The sequence below is a fragment of the Callorhinus ursinus genome, unplaced genomic scaffold, assembly GCF_003265705.2.
Source record: "Callorhinus ursinus isolate GAN/ISIS: 27379988/994484 unplaced genomic scaffold, GSC_fseal_2.0 scaffold2, whole genome shotgun sequence".
In the NCBI taxonomy this organism is placed as follows: domain Eukaryota; kingdom Metazoa; phylum Chordata; class Mammalia; order Carnivora; family Otariidae; genus Callorhinus; species Callorhinus ursinus.
In genome coordinates, this window is record NW_027397064.1 from 43052484 (window position 1) to 43080475 (window position 27992).

Below are 27992 nucleotides of genomic sequence, written 5' to 3' on the forward strand. Positions count from 1 at the left end.
GAGGTCCTGTAGTGCCCTGCAGTTTAGTGTCCCCTGTTCCCCAGGGCCTGGGGCTTCAAGGAGTGTCTCCTATGTGTGTTGCATGTGCTCTGCTATTGAGTCCTGGCCTCTTTTTCCTTCAGTCCAGTTGTCTGCAGAGGCTCTCTTTGCCTGTCGTGGGCAGTGTTTGGTCCCCAGCAGGGGTGTGGCATGTTTTAACAAGGTGTGTGCTGTTTTGCTTGTGAAATAAGACCTGCCATCATCGAAATCGAGGTCTCATAAATTGCACAAGTCTTGAAAGGAGGTGTTGGTGGGGTTTATGCTGGTCTTCTGGGGCAGGGGGCATATGGCACTGGAACTGAGGCAAGCGTGACTGGGAAAGGTGGATCCTCCCAAGCATAGGGGCCAAGCTTAGTGTAAGCAAGTTAGGTAACAAGTGTTGTTGCAGTGGCCCTGGGTTTATGCTGGGGGGCGGGGGATGGAAATGGCCTCTGCCAGCTCCTTTGTGGAGGGGACTCCCTGTGATCCTTGCCTCTCCAGGTCACACTCTGAGATGAGTAAATCACTCTCCATCCAGTCTGCCCCAAGCATTGTTTGAATTGCTGGTTCTAAATTGTATCTGCAAGGGCTGTTATGCTCTTTTTTTAATGGAGGGTACTCTGCTTCCTAATGCCCTCCAGGTTTTCCCAGAGCCACCCACTGATTTTTATAATTCCAGGCTTTAAGTCCTGCTGGTTGTAAGAACTAACAAAATTCAGCCCCTCTCACTTTCAAAGGCAAATGTTTTGGGGATTCATCTTCCCTGTGCAGGCTCCCTATAATGAGTATTCCTTTAATAAGAAAATACACATAAAAAGGTATACTGATGCATTAATATATTGAAGTAAACCTGTTTTTTATTAGTCCTGGGCTGTGTGTGGTGTTGTGGTGAGAACATGAGCTCTAGAGCCAGATTGCCTATGTTCTAATCCTGCTCCCTCACTTCCTAGTGTGTAACAAAAGTAATCTCTACATATCTCAGCTTCCTAATATTTAAAATGGCAAGTAATCATGCTTATTTCATAAAGTTGATGATGGTTCATTGATATCTGACATGAAAAGCCCTTAGAAGACTACCTGGCACATAGCTATTCATTTGAAAAATAACACACATATTTATATTGGACTTGTTTTTTAGTTAACATGTAATGAATGTCCACTGGACTGTAAAGCTTGGAGACTAAGAATAAGGTCCTAGAGGGCAGGGACTGTGCTATACCACTGATCTGCATCTTCAACACTAAGCATGGTGCCTGGCAAGTAGTGGATGCCTAAGTGAATGAATTCAGACAGATTTTGATTCCATTCATAGCTTTGCCATTTATAAAGCAGCTGCCTAAGTTACCTGGCCTCTCAGCTATAAAGTGAGGGTAACTTCATAGGTTTGTTGTGAGGATAAAGTATGCATGTAAAGTACTTTAGTACCTGCAACATACTGCATCAGAAATGTTTGCTATTAGCAGGAATTCAAACGCTGACAAACTACGGAATTGAGAGTTTGAGATGTTAAACTGTCTATGTCGGCCTATTCAATTGTCTGTCAAAGCTATAGCTGGAAACCCCTGCCCAGGAAAGCAGCCTGTATCACATCCATTTCCTCACTTCCTCCTCTTCCTCCTGCTAACCTAACCCTCCAAAATAAGTTTCTACATCTTTTGATTGCTCTAGTGTGGAAGGCACTGTTGGATGGCTACCCAACATTTATTCCTTTCTTTCTTGCTCTCAGGGCTCCAGTTTGGAGTGCGGGGATAGATTAGATTTTTGTTCCCAGCCCTTCATTCCCTCTCTAATGGAATTATACATCTACACCTTTTGGTATCTGACTTTGTAGCATTTTCCACAGGAGTAGGCAGAGTATATATCCTTGCCCAGTTTGTGTTGGGATTGGCCAGGTAATTTGTTTGGCAAATGGAGTGTTACTGTACATGACATGAGCAGAGACTCTAAATGTGTTTGTGTGATTTTATCTGGCTTCTTGTGCACTTACCATTTGCCATGAGACTATGCCAGGAGTGTCAGTAGTGCCTGAATAAGAATATGCATCGGGCAAACATGAAAACACACACAGTCCTGTATCCAAGCCCAGTTGATCCCAGCCAAACATAGGAGAATCACAGATGGCCTACATGCCTGTAAGTGAGGAAAAAATGCTTGTTCTTATAAACCACGAAGATTTGGGGGCTTACTTATTATGAAACATTATCATAGCAAAAGCTGGCTAATATAGGTACTTGTCTGCCCACCTCTAGAAGATGAATCATAATTAATATAAGCTAATCCTGTAGTTCTTTTCCATACAAGAGAACTTTCCAGATTCACTTGGAGCTAAAGGTGGCCAAATGACCCAGTGTTGGCCAGTGAAATATATGATGGTATCTTCTGGGGACTTCTGAGAAATCTTTTGCTTTCATGGTAAAAGGCATTGTAAGGGCTGAAAGTGGTCTTTCCTTCTTCTTTCTTGCTTGAAATTTCAGTGGGCATTTTGAGACCATAATTTGAAAACACAAAGATGAAAAACTAACAGCTATGGATGATGGAGCAAACAAATAGAAAGTCTAGGCTCCTGATGACATGGCTTAGTGGCTGACCAATATCCACAACCACCTATCTTTACACTTCTTATTTAGTCAGATGTTTTTCTTGCTTTCTAAGCCATTCCTAACCTACTATAACTGAAATATGTCCGTTTCATCATCTTAGTCACTATTTCTCTGAAGTGAGTGATTAAAAGGGAGCTGTGTAATCACAAGTCTCCTCACATAAACCTTAGGAAATCTTGTTGGGTTATTAGAGCCTGATGTCTGTGTGTAGTCTTGGTTTGTTTGTTTTTCCTGTGTTGCCTCGTTGTCAAATGTTTGTAATAATGATGAACAATTAGCTTATGGTTACTTTTAACCAAAAACATGGTGGGGACTGATTTGGATACAAAAAAGTACATCCTGGCCAACACTGGAAACCACTATGTCAAATGGTGATTTCTGGAAAGGGAGCTGTGTCAACTGTAGAGTCACAGTAAAAGCATCTCTTAGAGGGTTGCCAGGGAGTAAGCTGCCAAAGGTATTCAAGAAATGTGTGATGTGTGCAATACCACCATCTTCAACTTGCACTGCATGTATCCTCAGTGTAAATTTGGAGTATGTGTGGATTGCTACCAAATGAAGAGCAAAAATTGCCAACAGGGTGCTACCTACTTTTCCTTGGCTAGGGTGAGTGAAGAGTCAAGTACGTGAACCAAGGAACTTGATGAATACACAGAACATTCTTGGAAAAGTTATCTATAATGTTGGAGACTTCATTTTCTAAGAGCAAAATGTGGGATAAAGGCAAATTGTCCTTGTTAAAACAGGTAATTCAAGCTCTTTCCAAAGCCAGCCTCTGAGACATAAAGCAGACTCCTTTATTTTGAGAAAAACCCTTTCTTGATGCTGCGCTCCTGTAAAATCCCTCAGTGGGAGCCAGCAGCTATGGGTAAGAGTGCAGCCTCCAAGCCAGCCAACAGCATAACGTTGACCTGTCCAACCAGCACTCTTCCTTTAAATTGGCCAGCAGACTTTACCAGAGAGAATGTCAATAAGGAAAACAAAGACAAAATGGACACAAGAATACACAAAAAATCCTTGATATCCTTGCTTCTTTGGTAGAAAATAAGACTTGCTCTGATTTATGTAAGAACTTCAAGGAATGATGAGAAGAACAACATTCTGATACTCCTCACTATTGGCTGTGTGGTAATTACTTACTGTGCTTGCAAGATCCCAACAATAAGAGGAACTGGAATGTATTCAGGGAGTACTGGACACAGGGTAGCCAGAAATGATGTCTGGATTCATTATAAATTGAACACTGAATTTTGAAAACCTGACACTTTCATCAAAGAATTTGGTGACTGGTAAGGTGATTTAGTTAATTGTGGGACTGTCTTAGTCTATTTGGGCTGCTATAACAAAATGCCATACATTGGATAGCTTAAAAAGCAAGCATTTATTTTGCATAGTTCAGGAGACTGAGAAGTCCAAGATCAAGACGCTGAAAGATTTGGTGTCTGGTGAGGGCCACTTCTGGATTCGTAGACAACTGTATTCTTGCTGTGTCCTTACAGGACAGAGGCAAGGGAACTTTCTGGGGTCTCTTTTATAAGGGCATTAATGAATTAATAAGGGCAGAGCCTAATCAACTCCCAAAGATCCCACCTCAAAATATCATCACATGGGGGGATTAGGTTAAAAAAATGAATTTTGGGGGGACACATTCAGTCTATATCAAGGACGAATGAAATCATCACTGAAGTCACAACAGGAGACTTTTGAGATGGATTTGAAGGAGTTCCACATTTCTTGAAAAACAAAAAGGAATTAGCAATGATGAAACTTAAGGACTGCGTACGAGGAAGAAATTTTAGATATGCTTTCCAGGTTTGATGATCTGATGGCCAACATTCCATTGCTTGAATATACAAGATGAGACAGTGAACCGTATTTTGTTTCTAGGTTACCAAAATACTTTGGCCAGATTGAGGTCCCAAGATGTGTAATGCTTGTAGACAAATTACTTTGGAAGACCAAAAATATGGAGTGACATCTGCTGAGACATATCTGGTGCAGCTGATGTCATGGTCTATGTGGGAATTTCAAAAGAACAGTGTGACTAAGAAGTTCTTAAAACTGTCTAAAATGGAAATTTTCATGAACTCACAATAAAGCAATTTATTGAAAGAAAAGAGAAGCCTAGAGCATTCTGGTACATACATATCAGATATGTATATTTGAGAAGACACAGAGAAGGTATGAGTGTTTCTTTAAAAGTTATCAAAAAGCAAGCTCAGGAAAACCCAGCAACAATAACCTTACTAATCAGATCTGGTGTTTAGACCCATCACTACGAAAGCATCTTCATCAAAAGTATAAAGTTGAAGGTGGGGCAACTGAAAGTTGCCAGAGGGGCACCTGGGTGGCTCAGTTGGTTAAGCATCTGCCTTTATCTCAGGTCATGACCCTGGCATTGGGGTCCCTGCTCAGTGGGGAGCCTGCTTCTCCTTTTCCCTCTGCTGCTCCCCCTACCTGAGCTCTCTCTCTCTCTCTCAAATAAATAAAATCTTAAAAAAATTTTTACTAGAGATATGGTAAATATCCCCGTAGGAATACCATATTAGGTTCATAACTTATTTAACTGATCAAGTGGCTGATGATTTTATTTCTAGCATGTTATACAATGTTTCTGGTTTACTCAGGAATTCTGTCATCTGTCATGGACTTATACCAGTCATGAAGATAAATTACAGGTGAAGAATGTTATCTACCATGCAGCAATACTAAAAGCCAGCAAATCCAGTTTCAGCAAACCCTAAAGGTCTCAGACATGCTGTAACCCCTGCACAATGGAAGCAATTTATTGGTAGCTGTCAAAACTCTTCAGGCAGGGGTGCCTGGGTAGCTCAGTCGGTTAAGCATCTGCTCAGGTCATGATCTCAGTGTCCTGGGATTGAGCCCCATATCGGGCTCCCTGCTCAGCAGGGAGTCTGTTTCTCCCTCTGCCCTTCCCTCCTGCTCATGCTTTCTCTCTCTTTCTCAGATAAGTAAAATTAAAAAAAAAAAAACAACTTTAAAAAAAGAAAACAAATTCTTCAGACAGGATTCCTGTGGATTTTAAGAATTAAGTTACTTCATTTTTAAAAAGTCATACCTGACTTTTGAGGGTACTCTAATGTGTATTTCTAGTGTTGACAGACATTAAATGTGTATGCGTAGTAAATATTTACAGAACATGCATCCTTAAACTGTGACTTCTCACCCAGTGCAGAGCTTTTGCAACCTGCAAAACCAAAACCTCTTACCAGCTTTGGAGCAAGTCCTACAGTTATTTCAAAGCTACTTATTTGGATAGTTTAGACAAAATGCATCTATAACTATTAGGAATCCTTTGCAGTTTATTTGGGTTGAATTTTGTTTCATGTTTGTCTAAGTACCCCTTCCTCTGTCCTTTAAGATTCAGAAGAGCAATGGAGGAAATCAACAGCTAATGATGGAATTTTTATTATATTGCATAGGATTGACATTATATAGTAGAAATCAACTACTGTAAAATTCTGGGGGTTAATCTTTTTTCAAATAAAGTTTTTTACTTAAATGAAGCTTTGCTGGTTTTAAGTGTTAAGCATTTTGCACTATTCATATAATTTTTAAAAAAAGCTTGCAAAATACCTTTGCTAAAATAAAAGTAATGTAACATTAGACCATGTAAGGCAAAAAGTAATAGATTTAAAAGAGAAATAGATGAATTCATTATCATGATTTGAGACTTCAACACCCCTCTGTCAGAATTGACAGAGCCAGCAGGCAAAAATTAGTAAGGACATAGTTGAATTCAACAACATCATCCATCAACTGGATACAATCAACATCTATGGGCCACTTTATCCAACAACAACAAAATACATATTCTTTTTAAGCTCACACGGAACATTCAGCAAGGTAGACTACATTCTGGACATAAAACACCTTAACAAGTTTAAAAGAATAGAAATCAAAGAATATCTTCTCTTAGACCACAAATGAGCTAACTAGAAAACAATAAAAGAAAAGTAATAGGAAAATCCTCAAACATGTGGAAATTAAACAACACAAATTTATTTTTTTATTTTTTAAATATTTTATTTTTGCTAGAAAGAGAGTGAGTGCACAAGAGCAAGCATGAGCTGGGGGTGCGGGGATGGTGGGCACCGGGGGAGAGAGAGAAAAATATTCCCCACTGAGCAGGGAGCCTGATGCTGGACTCCATCACCCTGGGATCATGACCTGAACCAAAGGCAGACGCTTAGCTGACTGAGCCACCCAGGTGCCCTAAACAACACACTTTTAAATAACACATTGGCCAAAGAAGATATCTCTAGAGAAATTAAAAAAATACCTTCAGGGTGCCTGGATGGCTCAGTTGGCTAAGTGTCTGCCTTCAGCTCAGGTCATGATCCCAGGGTCCTGAGATTGAGCTCTCCATCATGCTCCCTGCTCAGTGAGGAGCCTGCTTCTGCCTTTCCTGCTCCCTCTGCTTGTGTGCATGCTTTCTCTGTCAAATAAATAAAATCTTAAAAAAAAAACAACCAAAACCTTCAACTACATGAAAATGAAAACACAACTTATCAAAATATATGGGATGCAATGAAAACAGCACTTAGAGGGGAATTTATAGCATTGAATACATATATTAGAAAAGAAGAAATTTCTACAATCAATAATCTAAATTTCCACCTTAGGAGACTAAAAAAATAAGAACAAATTAAATCCAAAGTAAGCAGAAGAAAAGAAATAATAAGAGTTAGAACAGGAATCAGTGAAATGGAAAGCAGGCAGAAAATTAATGAAACCAAAAGCTGTTTCTTTGAAACGAATGAAATAACCCTCTAGTCAGGCTAATAAAAACAGGACACAAATTATTGATATCAAAAATGAAAAGAGGACATCATTATAGATTCCATGGACATCAAAAGGATAATCAAGGAATAGTATGGACAACTCAATGGCCCACAGATGTGATAGATTAAATGGATCAATTCCTTGAAAGACACCATCTGCTAAAATTCACACAAAAAGAAATTGGTAAAACAAATTGACCTATATCTATTAAAGAAATTGAGTCAATAACTAATAGACTTCCAAAACAGAAAGTATCAGGTACATTGGTGAATTCTACCAAACATTTAAGGAAGAAATTTTTACCAAAACTCTGCAGTGTTTTTCAGAGGCGAGGAGCAGAGGCATACTTCCTAACTCATTCTACAAGGCCAGGATTTCCCTAATACCAAAATACATTGCAAGAAAATAAAACTACAGATGAATGAATATCTCTTATGAACATAGATGTAAAAATCTTCAACAAAATATGAGCAAATCAAATCCAATGATGTATAAAAAGAATTATATACCACCACCAAGTGGGATTTATCTCAGGTATGCAAGGCTGGTTCAACATTTGAAAATCAATTAATGTAATCCATCACATCAATAGGCTAAAAGAGAACAATCTAATGATTGTAATAATAGATGCAGAAAAAGCATTTGATAAAATCTAACACTAATTTGTGATAAAAACTCAGTAAACTAAATATAGGGAAATCTTTCCTAACTTGATAAAGAATAAAAAACAAAACAAAACAAAAAACAAAAAAACAACCCTTACAGCTAACATCATACTTAATGGTGAGAAACTTGAAACTTTCCCACTAAGATTAGGTACAAGGCAAGGATGTCTCCTTTAACCATTCCTTTTCAACACTGTACTGAAAGTTGTAGCAAATGCAACAAGACAAGAAAAGGAAATAAAAGATGTACAGTTGGGGAAGGAAGATACAAAACTGTCTTTGTTCATAGATGACATGATTGTCTATGTAGAAGATCTGAAAGAATCAACAAAAAACTCCTGAAACTAATAAGCAATTATAGCAAGTTTGCAGGATCCAAGGTTAATATACAAAAATCAATCATTTTCCTATACACCAGCAATGAACAAGTAGATTTCAAATTTACCTAATACCATTTAGTATTCAAAAAAATGAAATACTTAGGTATAAATGTGACAAAATATGCACATGACTTACATGAAGAAAACTACAAAATTATGAAAAAAATCAAAGAACTAAATAGTCTATGTTTATGGATAGAAAGAGGATTGTTATGGTGTCCATTCTTCTCAATTTGATCTGTAGATTCAATGCAATCCCAATTAAAATCCCAGCTAGTTATTTTGTGATTATCAACACACTTATTCTAAAATGTATATGAGGAGGCAAAGGCCCAAAATAGCCCACACAATATTGCAGGAGACCAAAGTTGAAGGACTGACACTACCCAACTTCTAGACTTACTATAAAGCTACATTAATTAAGACTGTGTGGTATTGGTTAAAGAACAGACAAATAGAACAGTGGAACAGAATAGAGAGCCAAGAAATAGATAATGTCAACTGATCCTTGACAAAAGAGATAGTCTTTTCAATAAATTGTGCTGGAACTTATGGAATTTCCATAAACAAAAAAAAAAATCTAGACACAGACCTTATGCCCCTCACAAAATTAACTCAAAATGGATCACAGGCTTAAGTGTGAAATGCAAAATTATAAAACTCCTAGAAGATCACATAGGAGAAAACCTAGATGACCTTGGGTATAGAATGACTATTTAGATGCAATATTGAAGGCACAATCTATGAAAAAAGAATTGATAAATTGGATTAATTAAAATTAAAAACTTATGCTCTTCGAAAGACCATGGCAAGAGAATGAGAAAGAAACCTGTTAGGAGAAAAATATTTGCAAAAGACACATCTGATAAAGGATTGTTATCCAAAATATAAAAGAACTCTTAAAAACCAACCATAAGAGAACAACCTGATTAAAAAAGCCAAAGACTTAAACAGACACCTCATCAAAGAAGATATTTTGATTACAGATAAGCATATGAAAAGATGTTTCACATCATAAGTCATCAGGGAAATTCAAATTAAAACTTTGAGAGACCTCTGTACTCCTATTAGAGTGGTCGAAATCTGGAATACTGATAGCACCAAGTGTTGGTGAGGAGGTGGAGTGACAGGAACTCTCATTCATGAGTAGTGGGAATGCAAGATTGTACAGCCACTTTGGAAGTCAGTTTGGTGGTTTCATTCAAAGCTAAACACACTCTTACCATGTGATCCAGCAGTTGTACTCCTTGGTATTTACCCAAAGGAGTTGAAAACTTATGTCTACCCAAAAAGCTGCACACAAATGTTTATAACAACTTTATTCATAATTATCAAACTTGGAGGCAACCAAGATATCTTCAGTAGGTGAATAGATAAATTATGGTACACCCAGACAATGGCATAGTATTCAGCACTAGAAAGAAATGAGCTATCAAGCCATGAAAGGGCATGGAGAAATCTTAGATACATATTACTAAGTGAAAGGAAACAATCTGAAAAGACTACATACTGTATGATTCTAACTGTAAGATATTCTGGAAAAGGCAAAACTATGGAGACAGTAAAAAAGATCAGTGGTTGGGTGCTGCCGGGTGAGGGGGAGGATAAAAAATGTGATCTTAGATAGTCATCTACTGAATTAGCCCACTTGCTGCTGTCATTTCTCAGTATTCAATTTATGTCATATGGCAACAAGTGGGGCCTCAATGCATCCTTACACAATTTTTTCAACTGGTCTGATTTAAGAATTTGTAAATCTTCATGTTATAAGAAGTTGAGTGAAAGATACAGCAACTATTACAATAATTAACATTACATTGGCAGTATTGGGTGCTTACATAATATTACACAGAACTTACTTAGTGAAAAGGATTCTGGTTTTGTTATCAAAGATCTGAATTAGAATTTGAGTTGTATCATTTATTCATTATATGACTTTGAATAAGTCATTTAACTTCTTCTAGGCTCTAATAACCATTCTTCTGACTACTATATAGTTACAGAGACCAATGAGGTATTCAATGGGCATTGTATTAGGTAAATTGCAGAGAGGTCTGGATAGATCAATTTCTATTAATAGTACATATCCTCAGAACAGATGTGTGCAGTGACAGAGTGAGGCAGCAATTTGTGTGTGGTTGTTCTGGGTCAGGACATCTGGTTAGAGTCTTCTCTTACTATTTCACATGAAATATATGTTTATATGTGATGAGGATGGGCCTGCTCTGAAACTGTAAGCTGTAGTTTCAGATCCCACTGGCCTCTAACAAATTGACCATATGAAGCACTGTTGCAGCTTAAGCACAGGGACTGCACCTTACCTTTTCTTTTTCTTTTAAAGATTTTATTTATCTGACAGAAAGAGACACAGCGAGAGAGGGAACACAAGCAGAGGGAGTGGGAAAGGGAGAAGCAGTCTTCCCGCGGAGCAGGGAGCCCGACGTGGGGCTCGATCCCAAGGCCCTGGGATCGTGAACTGAGCCGAAGGCAGATGTTTAATGACTGAGTCACCCAGGCGCCCCGCATCTTACCTTTTCACAAAGTATAAACTTAAAACCTTGTTGAGTGAAATGAATTTGGGGGGCACCAGAAATTTTCAGGCACTCGTTGGTATGATTAGAATATTGGGGTCTTTTCAGGGAAATAAAGCTTCCCTGGATTTCCTTGTGCTCCAGTAGAAAGCCCTAGCTTCCCAACACCTTTTACATACCATAAGAATTAGATCTGTATCTACTTGTCTGTTTAATTGCTCTGATCTGAAATGATAATAAAATTTCTTTTATATTCCTGAGAAGAGCCAAATGGTTACAAAACAGACTAGGTCCCTAGGTTAAGCCACAGTGTGCAGGTCAACTGATGGCAATATCACTCACCTATAGAGTGTCCAGATATTTGTGTAGGACAATGGACCTTGCTCTCATTTTGATACCCTTTGGGGGGTGGTGGGGGAAAGGCTAGTAGTATACTCATTATTCACTTTCACTGTAGGGTAACTAACACGAACTCTGTCTCTGATCCACAATACCATATGTGCATATTCAGGATAAAGTAATAGAGATAAATATTTAAAGCTCAATGGTTTTGGCATAATTATATAATAATACTGAATTTCCAGCCAAGGGGACTGATGGCCAAGATGGGGCCTGAACTGTAGATGCCTCACCCAGCCTCTCTTTTTTTAAATCCACACTTAGTTTAGGAAAAAAACTTTTGAGTATGGGGCAGGGCATAGGCAGAGCATGTAGTGAGGGAGAAGTGAAAGTGTAGGAGATTATAGTGCAGCTGGGACCTGGGAAGGGCCAGAAGTCTTCACTCCCAGAGGGCACATGGTAATAAGTTAAAGGGGACACAGGAGCCAAAGGTCACAAGACTTGAAGGTGAGGGTTCTCTGGTAACTTACCTGCTGCTCTTCTAGGAGTTATACCCCTGAGTAGGGATAGAGGTGCTCCAAAGTCCTGAGGGAAATGTGGGTGTGTGTCCCTCCCCCAGCAGCAACAGGTCCTCTAGAGAAGAACTATCTTGTCAGGAAGGCCAGGCAACATCAGAAGGATACCCAGGATTTTCAGACTCGCTGAGGCTATGCCGAGGTTGAGAAGAGATATGAAGAAGATCAAAGGGCCTCCAGAGGGTGGGCAGAGGTAGCGATTAATTGACCACAGCACAGCCGGCAGGGAGAGGCAGAGCACTGACCCAGCCTCATTGGAGGGAGGATGCTCCAGAAGGGGTGCTGCTTTACTGGCTGTGGGGACTGCCCTGGATAAGGGAGTGGGTCCATTTGGCTCTAGGAGCTCCAAATATATGTCGAACCTCCATTCTGCTACTTATTAGCACTGTGACCCTGGGCAAGTCACTTAACCTTCCTCGGCCTCAGTCCTACCGGCAAAATAGGGAAAACAAGACTGCATTTTAATGTGTAACTACATCCTAACATGAGGATTGGCACATGGTGAGCCCTAAAAAAATGATAGGTATTCTCATTGTTCTGTCATTATTATACCTGTGGGGCCCTTAAGAAGGTAGGAATTATTTCTGCAATGAGTTGTTTCATGTCTGACTCTCCCTCCACCCCCATCCCCAAACATGCAAACACATCTGGACTTAAGCACCCAGACAGTAGGACCAGGGCCAGTGTCACTGTGGCATGGGCAGAGGTAGTTGTCAAATCACACTTCTTTCTTTTAATTGTATAAGGAATTCTGCACACTGTAGTGGGATTCCCTAGTCTATTAACATATTCAATAATGAAATATTATCATCTTTTTTAAAAAAGTATCTCTGCTTTTCTCAAGTGGAAATTGCCCTTAAAGAAAGGGCAAGATTGGGGGCACCTGGTGGCTCAGTTGGTTAAGCGTCTGCCTTTGGCTCAGGTCATGATCCCGGGGTCCTTGGATCAAGCCCCACATTGGGCTCCATGTCAGTGGGGAGACTGCTTCTCCCTCTCCTCCCCGTTCGTGCTCTCTCTCGCTATCTCTGTCTCTCTCTCTCTCAAATAAATAAATAAAATCTTTAAAAAAATAAGGAAGGAAAGAGCAATATTGGCTCAGGGTCCCACAGCTAGTGAGGCACGGACTCCAGCCAAGACTCTGTCTCCAGAGTCTATTCTCCCAAACATTACATTACATGACTACACAAAGAGATTTAAAGAAACATTTTACAATACAAACAGATATAATGTTTCATGCATAAATCATACACAGAAATCTAATTATTACTACCATCCTAATTGCAAAAGATGTTATGTAGTACTCTTGCAGTCAAGAACCATCAGAGCTGGAAGTCATTTCAGAGATGACAGTTTCCTTCCACTTTACTGATGGGGAAATGGATGCCATGGAAGTTTAAGTGATTTTTCCAAGCAGTTCAGCAGAGCCACAGTGACTGAGTCAGGGACTGAGTTCTACTTTCTTTGCCCTCCAAGAGTGGCCTGGGAGTAGATTCCATAACATCCTGAATCGGATATATGGACCCATAGTGACTGGCACACAGATTACTCCTGCTAGAGATCTTCCAAAAGATGTAGAGATATTCAGAGTGACCTAATTTCCCATTAAAAGAGGACTTTGAAAATGTTAGGAGACAATGGCAAAATATGAAATAGCAATTATCCTTGGCTCAAGACACTCCCAATTAATGGACATACCAATTAAGGGTATACTTTCTGGGTAGTTTGTTCTCAATAGCCAGTTTTACATCTCCTCCTTTATTTAAGGGACCTGAACATATTGGTATATTTTGTAGTGTTCAATGTAGTGTTCAATGTTTTCTTTAGGTTGTCTTATATAGTCAATAGGATATTTTCTACCAAGGTTATGAATTGGGGGGATGAGAGGAGTATTACACATTGGATACACCAGAGGGTAGGATGGAATGAATTTGGGTACATTCAGTTAGCAAGAATTCCAAAAATCTGCCAAATTATGGGGGAGACAGGGCAGAAAGGCAGAACAGATTGTGTCACATAGTGAGAACCATTTGAGCAGGAGTGCTTACTGCCCTGAATGCAGGAGACATGGGAATAGTAAAGATCTCAGAACTCAACTTGGAGGATGCAAACTGGTTCAAATGCAATAGAATAGGAGAGCAAGATAAATGCAAAGGAAGACAAAGGAGCAGAGAGTAAGGGGATAAGCAGAGTGGTGTTATCAAAGCTAAGGCTAGATAAATTGCTTAAGAGGAAATGGTAGCTGTGAAACTTGAGGGTAGTTATAGTTTAGGAGGAAAGAAGGAAGTCATCAGGAGGCATATCGGCAAGGAATCTGAGCAGTTCTGATGACAAACTAAAGATAGCTAGACAGGTTGCAAGCACTTGGTCCTGCAGCAATAGAGATAGCAGAAGTAGTATTTTTATATAATTTTTTGAATTTTTAAAATATTTTTATTTTGAAAACTTCCCACCTATAGAACGTTTTCAAGAAGAGAACATTAAATATCCATATACCCCTTACCTAGATTTAACAGTGGTTAACATTTTGCTAGATTTGCTATCTCATATGCATCTTTAGTTAATGAAACATTTATATTACCTGTGAATTTTAAATAGTTTGTGTCACACTTAACACCTAAATATTTCGTCATTTATTTTCCAAGAACAAGGGCATGACAACATGACTACAATTTACTTACCACCTTCAGGAAATTTAACATTGATATAATCCTATATCTAAAATTTGTGTATATGCAAATTTTCCCAGGCATTCCAAAAATGTCCCCCAAATTTATAGCTTTTTTCTCCCCTCCAATCCAGTATCCAACCAAGGATCACACATTGCACTTAGTTGTTATATCGTTTGTGGTCTCCTTTAATCTGTAATAGTTCCCCAGCTTTATTTTCTTTCGAGAGTGCCGTTTTTGAGTCCAGATCAGTTGTTTTGCAGAATGTCCCTCAGTTTGGTCTTGTCTGTTTTCTCATGGTTGAATTTAGGTTAAACATTTTTTGTATCAGTACCGCATAAATAGCACTGTAGACAATAAGCTTTACAGTAAATCACAGTGAACCAAAGTCCTACAATCCTGCTGCTGATTCTACCTGTCATAGTGAATATGTGTTTTGTAAAGAACAAATGGGATGTGCTGAAAGCTGATCTAGACCTGCATGACACAAATTGGATTCATCTCAAAATCCTACTCCCCTCTGTGCTACGTGTAGCTCAGGAATCAGAGGGCTGGCTTCTGTTACTGATAATCAAATCTTTTTCATTCTAGAGCTTATACTTTTTACTTTCCTTTGTCTTAAAGGAACTGATTTATAAAACAGATACAATATGTTTGGCAACGTAAATATCAAGAATCAACCTCAAGATAGGTTTGAATCTTGCTGTAATTCATCTTCAAGGTAAAGTGAAATCCTTTCACTATTCAGGCAACATATTTTAGTCAGGGTGGCTAAATCTGCCAAATGGTTTGCTTAACATTTATGCAAAAATTTGTATTTTTGTGAACAGCTTTATCATACATGATTGTATTTAATGCTCAGGATGATCCTGTGAGGTTGTGAGATGTTCGGGGCCTCAGAGAGGAGATTTGGTTGGTCCTAATTTCCAGAGAGACTCACATCTTTGCTTGTTGGGCTGGTTTGCAGCCGCACATACAGTACATTCCCCTGTGCCTGAGAAAGGTTTTTGTTTCAGAATTGGTTACTGGAAAGATCAGTTTGCCAGAGAAGTCAGGTTAATTAAGATCTTTGAAACCACAATTTCTGTAGAAAAATGGCCAGTTTTAAAACAAAATCTCACGGGGCGCCTGGGTGGCTCAGTTGGTTGAGCGACTGCCTTCGGCTCGGGTCATGATCCTGGAGTCCCGGGATCGAGTCCCGCATCGGGCTCCCTGCTCAGCGGTGAGTCTGCTTCTCCCTCGGACCCTCCCCCCATCATGCTCTCTCTCTCTCTCTCTCATTCTCTCTCTCAAATGAATAAATAAAATCTTTAAAAAAAATAAAAAATAAAACAAAAATCTCACTTTAATATGTTGTTTTAATTGCATGTTACCTAATAAATTATGACATCTATTGGCTCATTGAGTTTTCAAACTTTCATTTGGAACTCACTTTGCTAGATCTAGGTTGACAAGTTGGATATGATACCTTTAGGATATGTGAATATTTGCATGTCCTTATATTCAGGTCTGTGTCCAAAAAGATTTAAGATTGCTTACAGAAATACATGTGATTTAACAAAAAACAATAAGAAGAAAAAAAGTAAGTAAACGCAATTGGGATCAAAGAAAAAGAATGCCAACAATGAAATTCATATGCAACACAAATTGTCAGCTGCGGGATTTTGTTTTAAAGGTTGAAGATACTTGAGTGTAAGCATGTTCCTATGCCAAGGGGAAAGGAGAAAGTGAAAATTAAAGATTGAGTCAGGGGTGATGATTGCTGTAGCAAGGTCCCAAGCAGCCTGGAAAGAATGGGATCAAAACCAAGAGGGCGGGAGTGAGAATTAAGTCACTCATCAACTCAAAGGATGTGCTTGTGGATGAGGCACAAGGATGAAGCAGCAATGGTTTTTGTCCGTGTGGAACACAAAGTAAGCCAACCTCCTCTCCTGATGCTGACGAATGTGGAGAGTGGGCAGCAGCTTCAAATATCTAGTGAAGCCCCATATTCTAAGATTGGAAAACCCAGTCTGTATTCAATTTTCTTTAGCTACCCCGCTGATGACTAAAACTCATGGACTGTGTTGCCTATGTTGCAGAATATGTAAGTCCTCATTGGTTTCTGGGAGTAATTGGGGCCTGGGAAATAGATTTGATTAGATAGGGCAAAAGTTGTAAACCTACCTTCCCATCATCTTTACCCTGTGGTCTGTATTTTTTTTAAATTTTATTATGTTAGTCACCATACATCATTAGTTTTTGATGTGGTGTTCCACGATCCATTGTTTTCATATAACACCCAGTGCTCCATGTACTACGTGCCCTCTTTGATACCCATCACCAGGCTAACCCATCCCCCCACCCCCTCCCCTCTAGAACCCTCAGTTTGTTTCTCAGAGTCCATAGTCTCTCATGGTTCATCTCCCCCTCCAATTTCCACCCCCTTCATTTTTCCCTTCCTTCTCCTAATGTCCTCCCTGCTATTCCTTATGTTCCACAAATAAGTGAAACCGTATGATAATTGACTTTCTCTGCTTGATTTATTTCACTTAGCATAATCTCCTCCAGTCCCATCCATGTTGATGTAAAAGTTGGGTATTCATCCTTTCTGATGGCTGAGTAATATTCCACTGTATATATGGGCCACATCTTCTTTATCCATTCATGTGTTGAAGGGCATCTTGGCTCTTTCCCCTGTGGTCTCTTTAATTCAACAAATGTAAGTGCCTCTTGTGTGTCATATAGCCTGGTCCCTCATTCCAGTTTTTGCTTTTGCTCATCGTTTCTGAGGAAATTACTGATGAGGAGTTCTAATTCTAAGCTGTTCTCTTGGGTAAAGTCTGCAGAGATTCAGGTCAAGTGCATCTCAAGCCTAAGTAGGGGCAGGATCTTCTTTCCTATTCAGAAATAAAATCTTTTAAGCTGCTTTTTTGCTCTTGTTTCCAGCACCAAAGGAGGCTGTAATTAAGCAGCAAAGCCACACATATTTTTTTGAGTAAGGCTAATAGGCTTCTGGGCATGTTGTGGAATCACGATTTGAGAGGCAAACAAAACAAAACAAAGCAAAAAAAGCCTTAGAAGACCATCTAACAAAACACAGCTCTCTTCTTTTAGAGGTAAAAAAAATATGCCCTCAAATAAACTTAATACCAACACACACCTAGAAAGAGGCAGAGCTGGAACTAGTAGTCTTCTGACTCCTAGACCAATGGTCTTTCTGGCATAAGATACCGCTCACCAAATAAAGCTTGACTAGTGGACTCAAATTTCACAACTGCAAACAGGCATTTCTGTGGGAGCAAGAAGTTTAATGTTACCTTCCTATGTGAGCTAGAATATAATATCAATATTTGCATTTAAAGTGATTGTTTTCAGAGCACTTATATTCGTCCTTCCGTTAAAGTGGGCAACCACTGAGTAACAAGGATTATCAAAACTCTACACAACAATGGGAGGAACTGGTGCACTTTCATGTCTGATTATTTCATTTTGTGAACTAAGTGCTCTGATCTCCCAAGGAGTTTCCAAGCTAGAGGTATGTTATGCTTGAAGATAGGAAACTAAGATAGCTATACCTGTACGTATTTATATACAGATACCACAAATTTACTACTTGCAAGACCAAATTCTTGGCATTTGGGGACATGGGGTGGGAGTGGTACTGTAATATACCACTCTGGCATCTTAGTTTTGTGGTCACAGAGTATCAGAGCTGGAAGAGATCATTTTAATTCTGCAATTTAGAGGGAGGAACTGTGATTCAGAGAATAAGTGGTTTGTTCATGGGTTTTGAAAAGCAAAAGCGATTCGAATAGTTCAGTCATTGATTGCATCTCTCTGGTTGTATTCTACTCACATTAACCACTCTGTGGTATACTGCTATCAAATCCCAATTCCTTCCATTTTTATTTCTCTTTAATCTCAATGATAGTAATCTACCTGGGATCCTAAATCCACTCTGGGTCTTAGCTTTTACTATTTCATTTAGGATTGTGTGGTGTTACAGAATCTTGACTTTGTTGTAAGACAATTTTGCCATTTTCATGGCTTTCAAGAAACAGAGCTAACGGAAGAAAGCACAATTTTCAGATAAAACAGCCTCACAGAAAAATCAATGCCATTTACAAGACTTAGTTAATTTTAACCAAGCAGTTATGTTCAACTTAATAGGTTTCTGTTGAATGGTCCATTATAGTCATAGTACAGAGACCCCAAATTATTTAAGACACATTATTACAATGTTACAATATATTTTATGATTTCTGTACTGGTTGCTAGTCTATAAGGAAAACAAAACAAAACAAAGAGGAACATTGCTCCAGCACATTAATAGTGAGCTTATTCTAATTAATATGTAGGTATTCAGTTAGCTTTTCATTAAAAATTTGCATATAACCAAGTGCATAGTCTCATAAAATATCTAAATTTTATATACCTTTCCTGTATTTGGAACACGATGGTACTAGTCAGATAATCAAAACCATTTGCATAAGGAGGGAGAGCTTCATTTTACATATGAGGGGGCTAAAGTTCAGCAGCTTGAATGTCTTCAGCCAGGTCACAGAGCTAGCTACCTCTTGTCTGTGGCTGGGATGGTCTAAACCTGGGCTCTCTATTCTGTTTGTTTCTTATCCTGATTCTTCCCCAGTTACAGATGCCTTTGTAATGATAAGTAGCTGTCTTAAGTGCCTGGGAGACCATGTGCTATTCTAGAAAGAGCACAGGATTTAGAATTTGATGAGGAAGGGTTTGTGTCTTAACCCCACTTCTTGAGGCCAGTGATCTAGATACAACTTACTTGCGCTCTCTGGAGCCAGTTTCCTTATTTGTCAAGTTGGGGTGACTACCTGACATATAGAGTTGTTGTGGAGAAAGTGTGATGTGTGTGAAATGTGTGGCATGAGCAAGTGGTTAACATGTGGTTTATCCATCCGCCATGAGACTGAGGCTGTACATACTTCCTAAGTACAGGCTGCCCCAGTGAAAGCACCAAGTAACGGGTTCATGGACAGATAAATTAGATAAATGAGGGAGGAGACAAGGGGAATAATCTTTATTAGTTCACTTATTATGATGGAACTAGTCTAGTTCTTTGTAGGGAAAAAAAAAAAACCCTGGAGGGCCAGCACTACAAATCTGCTGGACAGGTCCAGATTTTAATGACCAAAATGGCCATTTTGCTTTTATCTGTAATGTTGTCTTTGGAAAAGGAAACAGTATATATATATTTTTTAGTGTTGGAGGAGGAATAATTAGGATAATTCTTCCCAACGGTGTTGTCATGTTTTAGTGTTAGAGTGATCAACTTTTGAGAAAAAGTAATTAAATCCATATAAAGTAACCACTCAGATTGTATAATAATCATTATTTTAAAAAGATATGTTCTAAATTTATTTGATTTGAAACTATGGAATCTTTCATATATAGCTGCAAAAAATAGGTATTTCTTAAACTTGGAAGTACCATGTCAACATCAATATGGCAAAATAATAATGAAATTTATTTGTAACTGTATCAGTATGCCCTACTCCCTAGGCTGAGAGCAGGCTGAGAATACTGGAGTCCTGGTCATCCCTACCCCAGCTTGCTTAGGGCAGAAGTTCCAAGAGGCGAGATAAGCAAATAAGCAAAGTCGAGGTGGTTGTCCCTCCCAGTTTGCAAAGCAAGGTGTCACTATGAGAGAAGGGGTCATTGTGTCTACCCTAGTTCTGGAGCAGTGGCTGACAGATTTTGCCCAGGGACAGTCCATAAGAATAGAGAGCTCTGACATGATTTGAAATAAAGTTCGAGCCTAAGGGTGTCCCTGAAAACAGTGGAGATTTTGGTGGTAAGCAATTAAGATGAGGTTTGTAAGTAGCTCCGTCAGTGTAATAAACTAAACCATAAACCAGCTAGTTTACCAGAAAGAAACAGGAAGAGACACCTAAAAAGAATCCTCCTGGGATCAGAAAAAACCCTCAAAGACTAGCCTCAAAAACTAACCCTGCAAAGGGACCTAAATTTAATGGACCATATTATGAACAATGAATGCTCCACATACTGTAAATAATGTAAAATTCTGTGACTGATTTGTAAGTCTTGTGATTCTTCAAAAATTTAAACACAGACTTATGAAGTAACTTGGTAATTCCACTCTTAGGTATATACCCAGGAGAAATGAAAATAATAAAAAGGAATGATGTACTGATTCATAGTACAGCATGAATGCTAAGGGAAAGAAACCAGTCAAAAAAAGACCACACATATGATAGGATTCCATTTATATGGAATGTCCATATAAACAAATCTAAAAAGACAGAAGTATTATCTTTGCCTAAGGTGTGGGAGGGGGTAGGTTGGGAGAAATGGGAAGTGATAGCTAATGCACTGAGTTTTGGGGTGATGAAAATAACCTGAAATTGATTGTGGTGATGATATACAATTCTGTGAATATTCTAAAAAAACTACTGAATTGTGGGAGCCTGGGTGGCTCAGTTGGTTAAGCGACTGCCTTCGGCTCAGGTCATGATCCTGGAGTCCAGGGATCGAGTCCCACATCAGGCTCCCTGCTCAGCAGGGAGTCTGCTTCTCCCTCTGACCCTCTTCCCTCTCGTGCTCTCTGTCTCTCACTCTCTCTCTCTCAAATAAATAAATAAAATCTTAAAAAAAAACAAAAAAAAACTACTGAATTGTACACTTTAAATGAGTGAATTGTATAGTGTGTGAGTTATATCTCAATCTTGCTATTATTTAAAAAAATTGTATAGGCTTTGGATACTGACTCAAACACACTGAAAAGCCATTTATAGCAATTTCATTAATATTTGTTGAGATGTGTCTTATGATTTGTATACTTTACTGTTTTGTTTTTAATTGAGGTATAGTTGACACACAATGTTATATTAGTTTCAGGTGTACAACATGGTGATGCAACAACTCTATTACATTACCCTATGCTCACCAGAGGCAATCATCTGTCACCATACAATTACAATATCATTGATTATATTCCCTATGTGGAAACTTTTATCCTCATGACTAATTCATGCCATAACTGAAAGCCTGTATCTCCCATTCCTCTTCACCCATTTTGCCCATCCTCCTACTGTAAATAATGTAGACATTATTATTCTCCTTCCCTCTGACAACCATCAATTTATTCTCTGAATGGGTCTGTTTGTTCATTTATGTTGTTTTTTAGATTTCACATGTAAATGAAATCTTATGGTACTTATCTTTCTGTCTGATTCATTTCACTTAGTATAATACTCTCTAGCTCCATCCATGTCACAAATGCAAGATCTTGTTCTTTCTTATGGCTGGGTAATATTCCATTTTTTACACAGACATGTGTGCATGTGCGTGCACGCATGTGTGCACGCGCGCACACACACACACACACACACACACACACACACACACACACACCCTACATCTTCTTTATGCATTCATCTGTCAATGGATACTTAGGTTGCTCCCATATCTTGACTATTGTAAATAATGCTACAGTAAACATAGGGGTGCATATATCTTTTCAAATTAGTGTTTTTGTTTGGATAAATACCCAGTAGTGGAATTACTGGATCATTTGGCATTTTTACTTTAAAATTTTTTGAGGACCTCCATACTGTTTTCCACAATGCCTGTACCAATTTACATTCCCACCGACAGTTCATGAGGGTTCCTTTCTCTCAACATCCTTTCCAATACTTGTTATTTCTTGTCTTTTTGATTTTAGCTGGTCTGATAGGTAATATCTCATTGTGGTTTTGATTTATATTTCTCTGTTGATTAGTGAGTGATGTTGAGCATCTTTTCATGAGTCTGTCATCTGTAGTCTTCTTTGGAAAAATGTCCATTCAGGTCCTCTGCCCATTTTTAGTTGGATTGTTTGTTATGGTGTTGAGCTGTAGAAGTTCTTTATATATTTTGGATATTAAGCCCTTATCAGAGATGTCAGTTCTAAATCTCTCTCCCATTCAGCAGGTTGCCTTTGTTTCCTTTGCTGTGTAAAAGCTTTTTGTTTTGGTGTAGTCCCAATAGTTTATTTTCGTTTTTGTTTCCCTAGCCTCAGGAGACCTATCTAGAAAAATGTTGCTATTGCTGATGTCAGAGAAATTACTGCCTATGTTTTCTTCCAGGAGTTTTATGGCTTCAAGTCTTACATTTATGTCTTTAATCCATTCTGATTTTTGTGTATGGTATAACTGGTTCAGTTTCATTCTTTTGCAAGTAGCTGTCCAGTCCAGTTTTCCCAGGACCATTTATTAAATAGTCCATCTTTTCCCCATTGTATATTCTTACCTCCTTTGCTGTATATTAGTTGGCCATATAAGCATCGGTTTATTTCTGGGCTCTCTGTTCCACTGATCTGTGTGTTTTATCTTTGTGCCAGTTCCATATTGTTTTGATTATTACAGATTTGAAGTATATCTTGAAATCTGGGAATGTGATACATCCATTTGTTCTTTCTCAAGATTGCTTTGGCTATTCAGGGTCTTTTGAGTTTCCATATAAATTTTATTATTTGGTGTAATTCTGTGAAAAATGCTGCTGGTATTTTGTAGGGATTGCATTGAATCTATAGATTGCTGTGGGTAGCATGGACATTTGAATATTAATTTTTCCAATCCATGAGCATGGAGTATCTTTCCATTTGTTTGTGTTGTCTTCAATCTCTTTCATAAGAGTGTTTTATAGTTTTCAGAGTACAGGCCTTTCACCTTCATGGTTATGTTTATTTCTAGGTATTTTGTTATTTTTGATGCAATTATAAATGGGATTGTTTTTTCAATTTCTCTTTCTGCTGCTATTAGTGTATAAAAACACAACTGATTTGTGTGTATTAGTTTTGTATCCTGCAATGTTACTTAATTCATTTATTATTCCTAACAGTTTTGTATTGAAGTCTTTAGGTCCTATGTAAAATATTTTATGTCATCTGCAAATAGTGATAGTTTAACTTCTTCCTTACCAATTTGAGTATCTTTTCTTTTTCTTGTTTTGTTGCTGTGGCTAGGACTTCTAATATGATGTTGAATAAAAGTGATGAGTGGACATCCTTGTCTTATTCCTATTCTTAGAAAAAAACTCAGTTTTTCACTGGAGTATGTTAGCTGTTTTTCATATAATGCCTTAATTATGTTTAGGTATGTTCCCTCTACACCCACTTGTCGAGTTTCATCATGAATGGATGTTGAATTTTGTCAAATGCTCTTCAAATACTGAGATCTGATTTTTATCCTTTATTTTGATAATGTGGTATATCATGTTGATTTGTGAATATTGAAACTTCCTTGCATCTGCCAAATAAATTCCACTTGATTGTAGATGATACTTTCGATGTATTATTAAATGGTTTGCTAACATTTTGTTGAGGATTTTTGCATTATGTTCATCAGGGATATTGGCCTGTAGTTTTCCTTTTTGTAATGTCTTTGTCTGGTTTTAGAATCAGGGTAAGGCTGGCCTTGTAGAATTTATTTGGAATCTTTCCTTTCTCTTCTATTTTTTGGGAATAGTTTTAGAATAGGTATTAACTCCTCTTTAAATGTCAGGTAAAATTCACTATGAACCCCTCTGGTCCTGGACTTTCATTTTTAGGGAGTTTTCTGATTACAAATTCAATTTTTTTCAGATTTCTTATTCCTGATTGTTTTGGAAGATTATATTTCTAGGAATTCATTTCTTCTTAGGTTGTCTGATTTGTTGGCATATAACTTTTTGTAGTAGTCTCTTAAAATCCTTTGTATTTTTGTGGTGTTGGTGGTTGTTATGTCTTTTTTTATTTCTGATTTTCTGTCTTCTTTTATTCTTGATGAGTGTGGCTGAAGTTTCATCAATATTATCTTTTGAAAGAAACAGCTCTTGGTTTGGTATTTTCGACTTTGTATTTCACTTATTTCTGTTCTGATCTTTATTTCCTGCCTACTATCTTGGGCTTTGTTCTTTTTTTGTTGTTGTTGTTCCTTTAGGTATAAGGTTATATTGTTTGAGATTTTTGTTTCTTGAGGTAGGAGTGGATTGCTATAAACTTTCCTTAGAACTGTTTTCACTGTGTCCCAAGGATTTTGGAGTTTTCATTTTCCTCCATGTTTTTAATTTCTTCATTAATCCATTGGTTGTTTAGTAGCATTTTTTTTTTTTTTTTTGGTGATTTTTAGTTTCTTGCCATAGTGGTTAGAAAAGATGTGTAATGAATTCAGTCTTAAATTTACTAAGACGGGGCACCTGGTTGGCTCAGTCAGTTAAGCGTCTGCCTTTGGCTCGGGTCATAATCTCAGGGTCCTGGGATTGAGCCCCACATCAGGCTCTTTGCTCATCAGGGAGTCTGCCTTGCCCTCTCTCTAATAAATAAAATCTTTAAAAAAAAAAAATTTAGTTAAGACTTGTTTTGTGGCCTAACATGTGATCTATCCTGGAGAATGTTCCATGAGTACTTGAAGAATGTGTATTCTGATATATTTGGATATGTTCTGAATATGTCTGTTAAGCCCGTTTGGTCTAATGTGTTGTTCAAAAAGTTTCCTTATAGATTTTCTGCCTGGGTGATCTATCCATTGATCTAAGTGGGGTGTTAAAATTTCCTACTATTCTTTTATTAATACTATCAACTTCTCCATTTATGTCTATTAATAGTTGCTTTATGTACTTAGTTGCTCTAATGGGTGCATAGGGATTTACAATTGTTTTATCTTTTTGTTGGATTGATCCTTTTATCATTAGGGAATGCCCTTGTCTCTTGCTATAGTTTTTGTTTTAAAGTCTATTTTGTCTAATATAAATATTGTTACTCTCTTTCACTTCCATTTGTCTGTATCTTTAGGTCTGAAGTCTCTTATAGGCAGCACATAAATGTTTCTTTCCCCCACCACTCTATGTCTTTGGATTGAAGCATTTAGACCATTTAAGGTTAATTATTAATAGGTATGTACTTACTGCCATTGTTGTTTTCTGGTTTTCTTAGTACTTCTCTGTTCCTTTCTTCTCTTGCTTGCTTTCCTTGTGATTGATGATTTTCTTTAATGTTATGCTTGGCTTTTTATTTTTTGTGTACCTATTATAGGTTTTGGGTTTGTGGTTACCATGAGGTTCATCTATGACATTCTAAGTATATAGTAGTCTATAATCACTTGTTTGAACATATTCTAAAAGAACTTTTACTCCCTCCATCTTTCATGTATAAATATTTTCTATCTTTATTCATAATTTTCCTATTTCTAATTATACTTTTTTTCTTTTTCATTTAAAGAAGCTCATTTTAACATTTCTTATAAGGCCTGTTTAGTGGTGATGAAGTCCTTTAACTTTATTTATCTGGGAAACTTTATTTCTCCTTCAATTCTGAATGATGACATTGCTAGGTAGAGTATCGTTGGTTGTAGGGTTTTTTCCTTTCAGCACTTTCAATGGATCATGTCACTCCCTTCTGACCTGCAGTTTCTGCTGAAAAATCAGCTGATAGCCTTGTGGGGTTCCCCTTGTACATGATTATTTGCTTCTCTTACTGCTTTTAAAATTTTCTATCTTTAATCTTTGACATTTTTTTTTTTTAAAGATTTTATTTGACAGAGAGCAGGAGAGCACAAGCAGGCTCCCCACTGTGCAGAGATTCCCAATGCGGGGCTCAATCCCCGGACCCTGGGATCATAACCTGAGCCGAAGGCAGATGCTTAACTGAAGGCAGATGCTTAACCGACTGAGTCACCCAGGTGCCCTGAATCTTTGAGATTTTAATTATGTGTCTTCGTATGGACCTCCTTGGTTTCATTTTGTTTGGAACTCTGTGCTTTCTGAACCTGGGTGTCTTCCTTCTTCAGGTTAGGGAAGTTTTCAGCTATTCTCTCTTCAAATAAGTTTTCTGCCTGAAACTTTTTTCTTTTGGAGCCCCCTATATGTGAATGTTTGTTGGCTTGTTGTTGTCCAACATATTCCTTACCCTATCTTCAGTTTGTAAATTTTTTTTTGCTGTTCAGCTTGGGTGCTTTCCATTAGCCTGTTTCCAGATTGCTGATCTATTCTTCTGCATTCTCTAATCTGTTGATACCATCTAGTTTGTTTTTCATTTGAGTTATTGCATTCAACTCTAATTGGTTTTCTGTATTTTCTCTTTATTGAAGTTGAGTTATTCTACTCTTCTTTCCAGTCTGGTGAGCATCTTTATGATCATTACTTCAAATTCTATCAGGCATATTGCCTATCACCATTTCATTTAATTCTCTTGAGGTTTTGTCTTGTTCATTTGGAGCATATTCCTGTCTCATTTTGCTTGACTTTCTGTGTATGTGTCTATGTATTAAGTGGATCAGCTACTTCTCCTAAACTTGAATGGTTTTGTGTATGGTCATCTTCTATATAGACTGTGTATGCTTGGTGACTTTGGCTGGCTGGTGCTATGGCTGGCATGGGCTGGAGATCCCAGTTCACTCTGTGCTGGGGCTGCCCTGGTAGGATGTCTGGGCTTGGAGTGTTCCAGGGTGCTTTGCACCCATGTCACCTTGACAAGATGCCTGGAACCACAATGAGGCCTGTACAGGGGTGTCCAGTGTATACCACACTGGGGCCACTTTGGTGGGATGGCTGGGGCTGGTATGGGCTAGTGGCCAGGGGCTCAGCGAAGTGGTAGGCTGGTTAGGGTGCCCTGACCTTACTCCCATCCATGCTATCAAATATGGAGAGAGAACATAAACTGTGGCACCCAACAGGCCCTCCAACTTGGAGAAAGTTCCAGCAGCTCTCCTACCGGTTGGTAGAGTTCTAGGGCTGAATACTTATATTCTAGTTGCTCTTTTAAACCATGGCTTTTGTTTCTGTGCCCCAGCGCAGACAAATCTGCTTGCATGTGATTCTTCAGTATTATCTCACCCCGCTGCAGTTTGCAGTGTTGGGGGTAGGTGTTCTCTTCATTACAGAGTCTCTCTTGCTGTTCTGTATGTAGTCTATCTTGTTGTGCAGAAGCTGCTCAGTTAGCCCTCAGTTCTTCTGGAGGAAGTGCTCCAGAAACAGGTATAGATTTGGTGTGTCTGTGGAGGAGGTGAGTTCAGACACTATCCTGGACTGTAAAGTTGTATACTTTACTGTTTTTGTGTTAACTTTTTAATGTCAATTTAACAGGAGTAAAACAGGAAAACTCCAAATGCTAAATGGTTAAAAAACAGTCACCTCAGTACTTAAATATAATACAGAGGCTTGGATCCTAGTCTACTAGCAATGAGACTTTGGTTAAAAAGCAGTTGTTCCTACACCTATAACATTGACAAAGTAATATCAACTCTTCTTATATCTTCCAAGGCTTTCCAAGTAGAGTAGATAAGCCCTTATCTGAAAGGCTTGGGGCCAAATGATTTCACTTTAGAATTTTTCAGATTTTAGGCGGCCCATATTATTATTATTATTATTGATTTAATACCCTCAGTGTGGTCTGTGGAACACCACATAATCAAATTATTTCT

The 27992-nt window shown here is 38.2% G+C and overlaps 1 long non-coding RNA gene and 1 pseudogene across 1 annotated transcript in view; both read left to right on the plus strand.

Moving 5' to 3' along the window:
- LOC141370675 (uncharacterized) overlaps window positions 1-27992 on the plus strand; it is an 81201-nt gene that overhangs the window by 28754 nt on the left and 24455 nt on the right. The window lies entirely within an intron of this gene.
- On the plus strand, window positions 326-27683 carry LOC112807773 (lysine-specific demethylase 3A-like; annotated as a pseudogene).